Source organism: Oxyura jamaicensis, chromosome 3 (assembly GCF_011077185.1).
Source record: "Oxyura jamaicensis isolate SHBP4307 breed ruddy duck chromosome 3, BPBGC_Ojam_1.0, whole genome shotgun sequence".
Classification (NCBI taxonomy): Eukaryota; Metazoa; Chordata; class Aves; order Anseriformes; family Anatidae; genus Oxyura; species Oxyura jamaicensis.
Genome location: NC_048895.1, coordinates 89,322,405 through 89,329,509, shown reverse-complemented (window position 1 = coordinate 89,329,509; position 7,105 = coordinate 89,322,405). Strand labels below are relative to the sequence as shown.

Here is a 7,105-nt window from a genome sequence, read left to right as displayed (position 1 = left end):
CTTCCCTTCCCTTCCCTTCCCTTCCCTTCCCTTCCCTTCCCTTCCCTGATTTGTGTGTGAGATAATTTTTATTTCAGCTTTTTATAACCTCATACCAGTAACACATATAAACCTGTTTTTTTTTTTTGTTTTGTTTTGTTTTGTTTTGTTTTGTTTTTTCTGTGAGAGTCAGGACTGTAGTCTTCCACTGTACAGTAAAATACCTACCTAGTCACAAAAAACATTTTGAGTCCAGAAGTTTAGTAGATGTAGTGTTTTAAAATTTGCATTGAGTTCTGGATGAATAGTTTGATGTGAGTCTGATCTCATCTATATTTATATATATATAAATATATATGTATGTAGAATGATCATTTGCAGGGAAAGACTGAGATACTGTTAAATGTAAATAATGAAAGTTTACTAGTATGACTGCAACAGTTAAGTGAGACTGTATATATCTATGTTGTATAGACATGACAGAAAAAGGAGAACCCTAAGGGAAGTATGGCAGAGCCATAACTATTTTCTTACCATTACTTAGGTAGTACGGTCATATTCATAATCTCACCTAGCTTTTATTAAATCCATAGATTCTGTCACTCCCTGCTTTAATAAATATATGTAATTGTTACTTACATTAGATAATTGTTGCATTAGATTTTTACTTAGTTAAACTTGGTAATGGGAGGTAAATCATTGTGCAAATACATGAGCAAAATGACCAAAAAATCAAAAGTCAATGAAAATCCTGTGGTAAATACTGGTATTTTGATATAATAAAGTATTTGGTCAAAGGGAAATGTTTGAGACTCCATCTGAGGAGAAAGACAAATTATTATAAGGTCTTCCTAGGAGAATCACTGAAACATGTAAGAGACATTTAGTCATCTGGTCCACAGGATTAAAGCAAAACAAAAATAACATTATTTTTTTTTATAAAAAAAAAAAAAAAGAGTAAGGACTGTGAGTTAAAGTGAAGAGATGTGACAAGGACAGCAGATCTAAAAGGCAATAGGGGGACTATTATAAAGGATAAGGAGATTAGTTATAGGTCGCATATATATTTACAAGGAAAACATCAAAACAAGTTTTATAATATACGACTGTGATGTCTTAATGTGAGTTTAGAAATGTATACTCCTGTTACAAAATGGAAGTGTTACTTCATGCAAAAGAGGGATGATAAATAGGATTTGGAAATTAATAAGCCAAAAATAATAATAATAAAAAAAAAAGTGTGGGAGAGGGAGAAGTCTAAAAAGCAACATTTAGCATAAACTCCAAAGGAAATACTATGAGGAAAAGAAAAATGTAACTCTCTTATCTGTTGATGACAAAGCAGAGATTAGAGGGCAAGTATTTTTACACCTTTGAGAAAACCCTAGTGCTGTCACTAAGTAAAAGCATGAATAAAAAGAATTACAGGTACACTTCTGGAGGTGAAGGAAAGTCCTTCAGGTTGAGAAAATTAAGAGTTTGATTAGTTCTGTTTACTGAACAGATGATTTGGAAATATTATGATAGCATTCAAAATTTAAACAATAGCAACAACAACAACAACAACAAAGTGTAAAAAAATCCAGTTCTTAAAATCTTCACAAAATATTTCAATATTATTACTTACATGGAGAAGTGAAATTGTATTTAGTTTTGGTTTACATTTTACATTCTCTCATGAAATATACTCCTAAATTTTTGAAAATGGCAAAAGCTTTTGTGAAATATGAAAACAATTTGCCTGCCAGGTCTAATTACAGTGCATGTGTATTTTCTTTGGTAGAAAATGATAAAGTTTCTATTAATGAAACAGAGAAAAGTGTAACAAGAATCAAGGGCTGTAAACTGAAGCCAGACAAAGTCATATACAAAAGAAAACAGATTTTTAACAGTGAGGATAATTAACTGCTGTCATAAACAACCAACAGAAGCAGTAGACTTTCCATTGCTAAATATTTTTTACAACAGTGATTGAAGGCCCAATACAGAGTGCCTCCTGTGGTTTTCAAACCTGTAGAGATGCATACTTAGTGCACTATTTCAGAGCACCCAACTGATTGTCCTTTCTCAAAAACCAGTGGACATAAAGGCAGGAATACTATAGCTCTAGATATCATTTAATGGACTTGACATCAGTCATCCTGTTAGCCTCATGAGCCATAAATATCTCTGAGGCATCCAGCAGAACTACAGATATGTCCAAGATGTTTTAGGGATGAAAACACAGTGGTTCCTCTTTTTTTGTTTCCATCTTCCAATGCGCCAACTTAAGCACGAAAGGTATGAAGCTGCCCTGTCCTACTTAAATTATTAGATAGACTGGGGTAAGGTCTAAAGGTGGGGTAAAAACAAAACAAAACAAAACAAAACAAAACAAAGCAAAATAAAATAAAATAAATAAAATAAAATAAAATAAAATAAAATAAAATAAAATAAAATAAAATAAAATAAAATAAAATGTATGGCACATTTTGAAAGAAAATTGTCACACTTAAAAAAAGGAGATTGTTTTCTATTTGATTTGAGTGAACCTACCAGACTGGGTACTTAGTATACAAGAGGTCTCTATATATTGATTCTAAATGGAGGTGAAGTTCAAACCAGAAGAGCCTTGTACAAACTCAGTTGGTACTGTTTAGGTAACTGTTGAGGGACTCTTCAGTCCAGAAATCATAGTGAAGAGTTAATTTTTGCAAGTGGATATTGTAGGAAGAAAATAGTTTTTACTGATCAGTCTCTTAGTCATGAAGAGATGTTTCATCTACCTGCCCACTCATCTCAGACTGCTTTGGAATCTTACCATAACTGGTTTCCTAAGAAAATATGTTTTAGTCAAATACATGTTCTTCAAGGATAGCAAGGATAATTGGCTGTAACTTTTCTGGTCGTTCTGTTTGCTTATATATAGATGCCTTGATAAAAGTCAAGAGAGATTTTTAGTTTGTGAAATCAACGTTCAATTATAACAAAGCTTTTATAAATTTATTTATTTATCTTCCAAAATAAAATAATCAAGATTGATTAGATCTTGTAAAGCACTTTCAGGTTAAATTCTTCAAGTTCCTTGAGAACAAATCTGTTACTTTATAAGCCAGGAAATGTTTATCTTTATAAAGACATATCTTTATTGTTATAAAGGAATCATTGCCTGAGTTTTCACTAATCGTAGACATATCTGAATATGTATGTAATTAACCACCTGAAGTAAATAAATAAATAAATGAATAAATAAACCAACATTTGAAAGAAAGGATAAATTGATGGTTCCTGTTTCCCTCCTGTCTAAATTAATTGGTAAGCCACCTACTGAATAGCCTGTAAATTTTACCTAGCTCATTTTAAAATGTTTTTTTTTTTTTTTTTTTTTTTTTTTTTTTGTCTCTGATACAATTTTCTGTTGAAGTTATTGGTTTGTCTTCTGTTTTGCTTAAGAATCTATTCCTTGATAGCATCATATGCCTTGAGGTAGCTGAGGCCAAATCAGCTTTCTGCAGCTCTTTAACTTGAGCATTGTACTCCAAATTATTATCAGCTATGTCTGCAGATCTGAGCAGCTATCAAAACACTGTGCTACATCTTTAATTGCCATGTTATTGAGTTAAAGGTTAGAAAGTGGGTCACTCAAAGTAACTATGGGAATCCCCAGTGAAGAATATATATATTTTTTCTGATTTGTTGTTGTTTTAAAATAACTTTGTTGAAAGGCTGAGGGATTTTGATCATTGGAGTGAACCTCTTCTGCACCAAAAAGGTCAAAAAATATTCTAAATCTCTAAAGGGAAAACTAACTACCTTCAGCAGAAAGGATGTCCCAGAGGCCCAGGCCTGACCTGCACTGCACAGTCCTCTCATTTCTGAAACAGCTTTTCTTTGTTGCTATTAATGAAGATGATTACTGTAGGACAGTAGAACCCAAAGGCCCCAGTAAAGATAGTGCTTCATGCTGAACAAATACAGATAAAAAGACAGCTTTCATCCAGCAGAGCTTACAATCAGAAAGGCACAATGAGAGGCCAAATCAGAAAGGGCTAAAATAGAGACATAACTTCCAAGCAAGTAAAAACAGTGATGACTGGCACAGTTTTGGTGCCTGAATGCTTTTTTGTTTGTTTCTCTTTTCTAATACACATAGAGGTCAGATAGAGGGAATGGTAGGACTATAGCTGTTAATGAAAAGAGAACAAAATGTGAACAGCAAGGAATAACCACAGCTTGCTGTCTGGTTCTATTCTATGTAAAGGCTTAAGTAGGCATGACATTAGAGGGAGTTTTGAGAGACTTAAATAGGAATTATCAAGTTGCTTTTCAGAATTGAGCAAGAAATGGAGGAAATGCAGGGACAGGTTATGCTGAGCCTTCAAGCCTCCACACAAATATTTCCTTAAATGTAAAACAATTTGTAGTAGTAATAGTTTGTAAAACAATGGGTAAAAAATATGTTTAACCAAGCCCTCAAATTCTAAATGTGAATTTATCAAAAAGCTGAAAAAGATGGTTCTCTTCAGACACTCATATACTCTGACCCATACTATAACTAAGACAAAACTTAAATAAAGCTTAGAAAAGATGTAATTTTAATGTGTTTCAAAGGACAGAAACTATTAGCTTAAAAACACTAAAAAAGGGGAAAACTTTCTAGAGTTAATTTAGTGGATGCCAGTAAACATTTCCATGTCTTATGTCTTACTATCCAGGATCAATTATAATTCTTTCAAAGACTTCCCTTCTGTCAAATTGCAGATGTGGACTGAAATTTGTCCAACAAGTACAGCAGAAGTGGGAGGGAATGGTGCAATACAACCCACCTGGCATTCAGAGCAGAAAGCTTGTTAGAGCTAGCCTGAAGAAAAAAAGCTTTAAAAACCCTTCATTTCACCACTTTACTGTCTCAGACTATTCAAGCGATGGTAATGATCTTGTCCTTGGTAAAGGTCTATAATCTTTACAGTAGCATTTATAAGTTCTCAGAAGCTAACGATGTCTTTCCTTTTAATGTGATAGTGGCCACAGGACCCTGTTTTCCTGATGGTTAGGGTACCTGGCCAGGATGCAGTACATGAGTTCATGTTCCTCTTGTGGCTGAAAGGATTCAAACACGCCTTATCTTCTCTAATGATAATACTGTAAATTGTTGTAAAATTAGTTAGATAGACTGACATGATGGAGAGGTAATCTCAATATGTACTGCTAAACCTTCTTTACCATGTACAAAACACAAAGATAAAGACTCTGCCACTCCTTAGTGAGACTGAAACTAATTTAGCTTTATATTGGTGCAAAATTGCAGGACTCAGGTCTCTTTAGACATACTATTAAAAATGTATGATGAATATTTTGAAAAAATTACCTACATCTTTCTTCTACATAACACAAACAATGAGTAAATTGATTTATTATACTTAATAGCAATATAGCACATTAACCTTACTTGCCTAAGGTTCTCACTTTAACTGCTAATAATAATAATAAAACAACTTACAGTATACTAAAATAACTAAAATATATCAACATCTGAAGTGTAAGCAGTTGTTTAATCAATATTACAAAGCTGTAGTACACTGAATTACTAAGAGCTTAACAACAACAAAACAATAACTGCAAAAACGTAACATGTAAAACTGAAGTACTGTATATGATATTTCTCAACTCTACTACTTAAATAATGGAAGCATAATATATTAGGAATATACTAGCAGTTCCATCACATAATAAAGCTGTCTTTAAAAAAAATCTACTTATAAAACAAATAAGCAAAGATATTTCCTTTATTTTGTGCACACTTTTGTGAGTGTATATAGCATGTTCTGACACCTTTGAAACTTGTGTTATTTTAAGCAGGTATCTATGGTATTTCCTTACAATTTTCCACTCACCATAGACATCACAGACAGCTAACCATAGGCAGAGTAACTTAAAAACTGTTAAAAAATGTGTTACAGATACAGTGAACAAGGGTTAGACACAATAAAGAAGTTAAGGGACTTGGACATTTATCATGCCATGTGCTGGAGAGTCTAAAAGTTAGACATCCAGCTTGGAAGTGAAATCCATAAACCTGAATTAAGAGCCTAAAGGTGTTCATTGATGCTTTCCTCTAGTGGCAAAATTGTAACTGCTCCTATCACCGAGTTATTTATTCTTAGCCTGCACAGCAGTATGCTGTTTTCTCAATCTATTCTGATTCAGCTGTGTGCAGAGAACATTGCAAATGGATTCATTGGATTTAAAAATAAATAATATATATATATACATATATAATATAAAAAGAGCTCAACAACACTAACACTGAAGAGGATTTGGATTTTTTTTCTAACCCAGGTCACTTCAGAAATCCCGTTTATCATATAGCCCCAGACAACTTAGCTTGACTGACAAGACAGTAAACTATGATGTCAAGTTGTATGGCATAGATAGAGAGCATATTTACTCTCTGAGCAGCCAGATAAAATGTCTCACCTAAGAACAGGATTTAAAATAGGCAAACCTATGAAGGTGTGGTCCTGTAGTTACGTTACATGATTTCATATTAATTTCATACTACTTCTGTTATTGAATCACATAGCACTACAGATCAGCTTGCAGAATAGGACTGCATTTCTGTCTAGGTAATCAGTGATATGACTTCTATGCTGACTTCATACTTTTAACCAAGTTTTATGCTTGCTAAATGCTTGCTTGTAAGTCTGTAGATGACACCTGGAGCAGCATAAAGACAGAGTGCTGAAGACAGGTAATATTTTATCAAGCATAAGGCCAGAAAAGAAAAAAGTCATTCCTTTAAAGACATAAAACCTGCTTGGTGAAATAGTCATATTCACAATAGTCTTTTGATCCAGTAGTAGGTACTCTAAACCCATATTTATCATCGCATCAAATCACAGCATGAAATAGTTTAAGTCAGTACTTAGCTCGGCCAGTAGAAAGTGTTAAAGAAGGGTCTGATTGACTTTTCCACAAATAGCAAACTAAGCTTGCCTTTTGACTGTGAAGAATTTTCTCACTGCTTTCTTTATAAAAATATCCATTCATGATACACCATTTCTCTGCTTTGCAGTTTAACCTATTGTTAAAATATTTGAGCAGAAACTTGAATCTGTGTGCTTCATTTCATCCTGGTGTAAAAGTG

The 7,105-nt window shown here is 33.2% G+C and overlaps 1 long non-coding RNA gene across 1 annotated transcript in view; it reads right to left on the bottom strand.

Moving 5' to 3' along the window:
• The window catches only part of LOC118164823, a 10,745-nt gene extending 4,073 nt beyond the window's left edge, over positions 1-6,672 (bottom strand). The window contains exon 1 of the long non-coding RNA XR_004749684.1: positions 6,436-6,672. This is a non-coding gene — a long non-coding RNA (uncharacterized LOC118164823). The remainder of the gene's footprint in view (positions 1-6,435) is intronic.
• Between the last annotated feature and the right edge of the window lie 433 nt (positions 6,673-7,105).